Raw genomic sequence first — 7,805 nt, 5'->3', positions numbered from 1 at the left:
GGTGGTGGAAGAACAATCTCTGGAGTGGAAAAAATGTGGAACTGCATAAGTTTATTGTATGTTCGTTTGCATAGTCTACCTTTCAGATAAACCTTATCCCTGTAAGTGTACTGGTACTTGAAAAAGAGTCCTTGAATAACCTGCACAAAAGCTGAACCACCAGAGGTGCTACTTTGGAAAAGCAAGCAGAGGAAGGTATCAGAAGCAAGGCAAAGGAAACGCTTCTGGAGTAAGCACCCCCTGGTATTGTTCAATATATGTCTCTATCCTGTTTTTGAAACACAAGGTGTTGTTATTTTATTAGAGATAACATGGCTTATACATACGAAAAGAGGGTACATTTCTCACTGGGTAAGACATACTTACATTACTGAAGTATGTGTTATTTTCTAAAAGGGCTTATTTCCTCCTAGTCCCTTACTCTAGAGAGCCCTGCTGAAAGTCTGTCAGCCATCTAGGCCAAAATATGTTTTTCAAATATGTGATCATCTTATACAAATCAACATAATTCCATGTGCTTTCACAGAGCTATGACTTAAACCAGTGGAGGATCTAACTCCTCGGTATTTTATGTAACACAGATAAACACCAAAAATTGCGATCAGAGAGGAAATATTTCTAGGTGTAACATGCTTGCATCATTACCCTTCCACATTAGTTACAGTCCTTTGCTGCAGCCACTTGTGCAAGACTTTTGTGCTTATCTTTACAGTACATGGAGATAAGAGTTGCTTGTATTTTGCAAAACATTAGCGTTATGTACAGATGAAAGTAAGAATCCACACTGAAATTAGTACAAGTTTTGCAGTTCAACAGGACCAAAACAATCCTCTTAATACTACTGTCTGAACCCTGATCTTTGCCTTTTTGTGTCTAATTCACCAGAGACTTCTCTTTCCAAAAGCAAAACAATGCTTTGAGAAGTCACAGTTCAGCATAAATTATGTCATCACTCTTAGGTGTTGAGGTATCGTCTTTGTTGCATTAAGTCCCTCTTGGAAATGTCCAATAAAGCCAGAAAGAAAATGAGACTTATTTTACAGATTTTTTGAGCACTCTAATTCCATTCTTGCTACAATATTATCTGTGAGAAGCTTTTTCTCTTTTAATTCCATAAAGCTCTATCACTATATTATCTAAGCAGCTAAATACTGAGATTATGTAAGTTGAACATAATAGGATGTCTGTAAAACTTTGCTCCTTCCAGCTTTGGAAATTTCTACATTGCTCTTCTACAGTGACTCAGCTGAAGATCTCCCATATGATTTAGGAGAATGTGTGGTAGGGTGGTATTTCCACCCTTTGGAGGAATGTAGAAAGATCCTCAGGTATGACCTCAGCTTCAGCCTTGGTCTCTTCTCACGTCCCCTTGACTTTGCTGGGCAATCTTTAACCACTGAGCAGCAGATGCTTGCTGTAGTTCCTGCCAGGCATTTCACTTCTGTCTTTCTAGGAATGTTTACCTAATGTTTTCCTAGGAAAAAAAAATCCACCTTTTGATTTTGCACAGCAGGAGAATTTGCCTGTTGTACCAGATAACCACCTCAATATGTACTTTCACAGTCTGTTTCTTCTAGAGGATATTTTTGGCCCATAAGTGGTGTTTTAAGAATAATTCTACCAGTACTATTTTTATAATATGTATCACTTCATGGTGCATTACTAACCATATGGCCAAGCACGCTACATGCAGCTACATTGCAAGGTTTACTGCCCAGTAGGCATGAGAAGCATTTATTTTGAATGATATGTATTGAGGAAAAAAATTCCGCTTCAAAGGTACAGGCTTAGGACCCTTTTTTCTCTTCTTGGTTCTCTCTTAGTTTTAAATGAGGTTCAGCTTTTCTCCCTTGAAATCTCACTGCAATAATGTGGGCTCAGAGCAGCTGTTTTTACTTTGCCTTGCTGATAACTGGCAGGAGATAAAATACGGAGGAGTAAATTCTGCCTGGCTGCTACAGGTTGCATCACACAATCACTGACTGGTAGGTCTCTGAGAATTGTTACTGATAGCTAGATTTTATCTTGGTAGGGGTAAGAGCTCATGAAACAGGATGACTCAAGGAATGACTAATGAACACTTTATGATGAAACTTCTGTCTAAGCCGTGTCAACTGTGACCAAAAATTATCACCAGGGAGTTATTTGACAGTCTAGGGTGAGTGAGCAGATGCCCTGAGTCCACCTTGTTGTAGAGATGTGTCTTGAATGTAAAATCCACTAACTCAGTTTGTATCAATTAATGTCAGTGGGGAAAACCACAAATGGTGATGTGGCATGCTGGTGAACTATGCTGTTACCCCTCAAGTGGCTTCTCCCATTTAGAGCTGGCCATTTAATGAGGTAGATGATACTGCCATTACTTTGCGTTCTTCTCTTTTGTAAATAAATCATTCCAGTTAGATGTATACACACAGCTTTGTTTTGTGTGTTCATACAGAAATGCAGACTCCCAGGAACAGTTCCAGCTACTCAGCTGGGATTACATTATCAACACAGGCATCATCATATTTAGGTGGGCCTCCTATGCAAATGTCATGGGGAGTTCCCCTGTGTGACTCTAATTTATGACTCTACCAAAATATCCTTCTTCAGTTCCTTGATCCTAGGCCCTTTATATATGGTTTACAGGTACCTTTGCTTTTCTTGGGACACCAGTAGCTCCTGTACAATCCCAAATCATTAGTTACACGACTAAGTCAATGTGGAGGTATCAACTACTGTATTGACTTAGCAGTGCTCAGTAAAATTACCTCCTGCCTTCTTATGCCAATGGTCATGTCTTGCTTTCTGTACAGCAACATCTTGACAAAATGCATTATTTCCCCTGGAGAAGAACAAACTCCCCCTTTTGGGCAGGGTACAAATGAGTCCAGATGTGTTCAAGGTGTGGGGGCTAGAAAGGGGATATGTGCAAGTTTTGCTCTGGGCAGTCAAGAGACGAGATGGGGATCATGGGAAGTCAGAGGCTTAGCCTTGGCTCTGACAATGATTTTTTTGTGTGGCCTTTTGTAAGCTCTTTCATGTTTCCACCTCATTTTTCTCAATCCTAAAATGGAGTTCAAAATCATCACTTCTCTAACACCTCCCCCTCCACACACACACATAGAGTTGTGAGAAGGTTTAATGTTTATCTCAGAGGCTTTGAACAGTATTATACATCCAGGGAATGTATATAGGCATTTAGACCCCAGAATGAGCTTTAGAAAAACATCAGTAAAGAAAACAGCATTTATATTTTAATCATATTAATAATAAATTTAGGATTGGAACAGAATATGTGATTAACAAACCTGCAAAACAAGCTTTGTTTCATTGGCTTGAGCTGCTTTCTAGTTCTGTTTGTGTACGTCAAAGTGATGTTCAGTCTTTTTAAATGAGTCACAGGACTGGAAGAACAAAAATATTTGATGGTAACATATAGCAGCAAAACAATTACTCTTTTCATTCTGACAGGCATGATAACCAGAATAGCAAGTTAGAGCTAGAGGTCTAGGCTGGTAGTTTCTTTCCATATATCAGGGATTTTAGATCTGCTTGCAAGACAGTGAAATAGAATTGAAATGTCATAAAAATTAAAAGATAACACCAGATCAAACAATAAAAGCAAGCATGCCCGTTAGGATACAACTATTTACACTTATAAAGGCACTACTGATCAGTGAGTCCATGCAGTATTCTCACACAGCACAGCCTTGTCTAGCAGCTTTCTGTACCTTTATCCAGAGGAGACTCCTTTCCACCCTGCTTGCTGCATTGCACCACTGATTTAGTGAAGACATCATCCTCATAAGGATGCTCTTCTAACTCACCTCTGAAATCCGCTTGCTTTTCTCCTCTGACAATTAGGTTTAAATGTGCTGCAGCAAAGTACTCATCCTTAGCAGTCGTATGGCTTTTTAAGTGATAAACTGCATTAGCAAATTCCTTATTAGATAATCTATCAAATGAGGTCATACATAATTTTAGCAGTCTCATCTTGATTTATAGCATGATCACAGCAAATTATGCACACACAAACCAGCATGCAAGCTGTCAAAGTCAGGTATTTTTACTCTGCTAAAAACTATTGCCAGGACAGCCCAGTGTCCTACTGGTAGAACTCTGCATCACCATGGCTTGCCCAGTTTGCAGGATAGCCCTCAAGCTCACCCCTCGCCTTTTATTAGGACTGATGAGAGTTCAAGGCAGTAGGTTAAGTCCTTGCTTCATACATTCTAACAATAATCCTTAATGGTGTTTATTCTGACAGATTTTCCATACTCCTCTTAAGTAAGGGCATGGGCTCTCTAGAAAGGTAAGCTTAGGTATGGGGAAACTGGGTCTGCAGGGTGCTGATCTTCTCCCTGCCTCCCTTCTGTGTTCCCAAGGGAATGAAAAGCTAGTTGGAGTGAATCATCAGGCAGCACTGCACACGACTGTAACAGAGTCTGCTTCCCAGTCCAGGCTGCTTGGGCTGGTAGAGACTTGGTTGCCTGCACCCACTGGCACTGGAGGAGGCAGTGCTCCATCTCCTACAGCCATCTGCACTGGGGAGCCATGCCACCTGCCTTGCTACAAGCACAAGTGATGAGATGCAGGGAAAAACAGGAAGGATCTTCAGGAGAAAATGCTGTTTCTGAACTGCCCTTCGCTATCACTGCTGCTCTGTTGTTCACTGCAGCACCCATGCTGGAAGTAAATTGCTCCCGGGATCCAAAAGGGACACGATTCCTATCCCCCAGCTTCAAACTTCTGCAAGTAATATTTCATCCATGGAGATTTATCTGTAACTACCATAGGGGGGAGCTGCAATAAATTATCTGATCTTGCCTTTCTCTTCACCTGCTCTCAACTCACATTGCTATTTCTAGGGTTTAAGCTGTGCAAAGTGGCAAGAGTACATGTAATCTCCATTTCCCACTGGACTTATGGCCAAACTCTGTCTGTGAAGGACCAAGTAGGATGGAACAAGATGTGTTCTTTGGCATTCCAGGTATCTTGCCCCTAAAATGTAAAATAAAAACTAAATGAAAATCTGAACAAAAATTTCCCCTGGAAATATTAGATCATAGAGACCTAACTATCACTATATGAAAACTTCTTGAAACGCTTAATACAAAGGTCTCCATGTTGCATTCACAATAATATTGCTGGGATGAGAGACTGGAAGAAACCAAAGTCATTCATCAAAATGAGCTAGCAAAGGGCATGCTTTCAGGGATGGCACTGCTGTTTTGCACACACTATGGTAATTTGGCCTAATCCTGCTGAATGAGCTTTTCATGCATATGTGTGTATGCATATCTGTCATGAGTGAAATCTATTGCATCCTCAGTTGACAAGCTGTGTGTGGCCGATTGCAGCAGGGTTTGGGGAAAGAAATTCATGACCCAGGCTAAGAGTAGAGCATAGGAGTTCCCTCTGGAGCTCACCAGCCAGGATAGCAATTGCACCCCCTCCCCACACTGGTACCAACACCAGTCTGGGGTCCCTCTTCTCTCTGCTCCTTTTATCCCATGCCAGAGTGGCTGAAGATGCAGCAGAGAGGATGATGAGAAGGGGTTTGTTTCTTTGGGGCACAGGTATACGGTGAACATTGATGGAGAACCTGGGTTGTGCCAGCCCTGCAGTAAGGCTGTACCACAGGATGGAGAGGGGCGAATGGGCAGGAGTGGAAAGCTGTCTGCAGAAGGTGTGAAATGCCCCCATGCACCTAAGGATGAGTGCTGAGGGAGGGTGAGAGGCTCTGTGGACAGCCTTGCAGACCCCGCAGCACTACCATGCAAACCTTCTCACCTGGGTCTGTGCTGCAGGGGCATGTCCCACTGAGCAGCACTGACCAAAACTGCAGCTGGAAGCAGGGCAGAAAGTCTCCTTTGATGCAGTGGGCATTGGGCTCCCTGAGTGCCCTGGCTCCTGAATAGGGACCCTCAAGTGGGCAGGGAAGGGGGTACAGCCCCATCTCCCCACTTTACCTCTGTAGGAGTCCCCTGGGGGAGCAGTTGTGGCACCCCCCGGCTCCGTGGGGTGATGGGACCCCCTCAGCAGCCCCGGGTTGGCCACTCCTTCTGTAGACCTGCCTCTGCAGAGGTGTTTGCAGCCATTGGCACGGGCGCTGCAGCGCTGGTTGCCTGGCAGCAGGAACGCGTCCGCTTCCCCATGACAAACATCATCTCCATCGACCCAGACCACCTCCCGTTTCAAATGTCTGTCCATGCCGGAGAGCCCAGCAAGGGGAAACGTATCTCACCGAACAGAGTAAAGCAAGCCCCATTTCATCACTGGAGCGATGCAGGGACCCTTGCACTGATCAGCTGCCCCACAGGTGAATTCATCCAGCACCATAAGTAAAATTCTGTGTGCTCGGCCATTCAGCACAGATTAGCACTAAGAGGACAAGCCCCCTTAAAGAAGTACATGCTAATTAGGTGCATGAATACTTAGCTTTCTACAGAGCTGTCAGAGGAAAAGTAACTGTGAAGCTAAGCCCCACATCTGCCTTTTTGTGTCTGGGTTTTTGGGTCCTGCTGAAAACACGCTAATGTTCTTGATGTGCCAAAAGAAGGCAAAGTGTGGTATCTGATCAGGAGCACGGCGTTGCTACAGGTCTCTGTGGCTTATAAAGCATGTGCACTGTGTTTCTCTGCTCCCAGCTTGGCACTCAGCCCCGAGCGTGCTGCTGCATCCAGCCTCTGTGCTGTAGTAACTCTAGTGCTGAACATCATCACAATCACAGGATTATGAATTTGAGAGACACAAAACCCACCAACTTCAGAGATATCCATCTTCTTTAAAAAAAAGCAAGCCATTATGAGTCAGGCACATTATCTACCAGCAGCCCACTGAAGAGAGCTGTCTTCTGCAGGGAGGTGGAGGACGGGAGGATGCCTGATGAGTGCAGCAAGGGCGAGGGCACAGGAAATGGAAGGGGAGAACACAGGAGCTGTGATCTCCATGACATGGTGCCAGTGCTGTGCAGGGAGCACCCAGGAGAAGAAGCTAGTGAACTCTTTGCCCAGGGGACTGTGGTGTACAGCAAGGATGTGGCTTCTGAGAGAAGCTGGATTTGATGAAAGTGTGAAGGTGCCCAGCAGTGCTGAGCTCCACACCACCACAGCGGATCGCTGCCTTGCAAGGTGGGGTGGGTACCTCTATGCTGGGGTGCAGTTATTTGTAGAGACAGAGTATAACATCCTGCCTGCAGGAAGGCTGAAATTAGTGCGGCCTATCAGTCATTTTCTCAGTCTACTCTGAAACAGATTTGTCTCGAGGAGGCTCAAGCTACATGAAAGCACTCACATCAGGTGCAGAGGCAGCTCCCTCCTGACTGTGACTGGTTAATATGATGTGGGAATAAGCATCATGCCATTTAGGAGCTGTAACTTCATCCTCTACAACATCAGCATCAGCCTGTTCTCACCTAGTGCTGTGGCTCAAGGGAGCCAAAAACAGGGCAAAAGGAGAGGGGCAGGGACTGGCTGCAGGGAGGTACCTGGCAGGGGAGTGCAGCAGCTTGTCTGTTTTCAGGAGAAGAAGGAAATCTCTGGTAGGTGCTGCACAAGAGGAGCTGTGGCGCAGGGGTGTAGCTGTTGAGGTTGGGAGGAGGGTAGGGAGGAAGGGCTGCTATTTAATTGCCAGCCCTGGTTCTATCAGCAAATAGGAGGACAAGCTGTCACTGGTGTGCAAGGTAGCAGATGGCCTAATTGTGAGATTTCTCCCTTGCAAGAGCAAAATGCTATACTGTTTTTAACATCTTTGCCTAAAGCTGAGTGCTAGCTTCAGATACTAGCAAGATACACTGTACAGAGGCACTTTGTGCCAGA

At 44.4% G+C, this 7,805-nt stretch overlaps 1 protein-coding gene and 1 long non-coding RNA gene across 2 annotated transcripts in view; one reads left to right on the top strand and one right to left on the bottom strand.

The window, feature by feature from the left end:
• Positions 1-925: 925 nt before the first annotated feature.
• On the bottom strand, positions 926-3,766 carry LOC113946365. Its single transcript, XR_003527406.1, has 3 exons — positions 3,717-3,766; positions 3,294-3,389; positions 926-1,474 (listed from the first exon to the last, which is right to left on the bottom strand). It is a non-coding gene; the product is annotated as an uncharacterized LOC113946365 (long non-coding RNA).
• CALM2 (calmodulin 2) overlaps positions 3,522-7,805 on the top strand; it is a 40,413-nt gene continuing 36,129 nt past the window's right edge. The window contains exon 1 of the mRNA XM_027641553.1: positions 3,522-4,975. The gene's annotated coding sequence lies outside the window, so the exon portion shown is untranslated. The remainder of the gene's footprint in view (positions 4,976-7,805) is intronic.

This window comes from Corapipo altera, unplaced genomic scaffold, assembly GCF_003945725.1.
Source record: "Corapipo altera isolate COAL_440 unplaced genomic scaffold, ASM394572v1 48b, whole genome shotgun sequence".
In the NCBI taxonomy this organism is placed as follows: Eukaryota; Metazoa; Chordata; class Aves; order Passeriformes; family Pipridae; genus Corapipo; species Corapipo altera.
The sequence above is the reverse complement of the archived record's forward strand: the minus strand, read 5'-3'. Positions and strand labels throughout refer to the sequence as shown.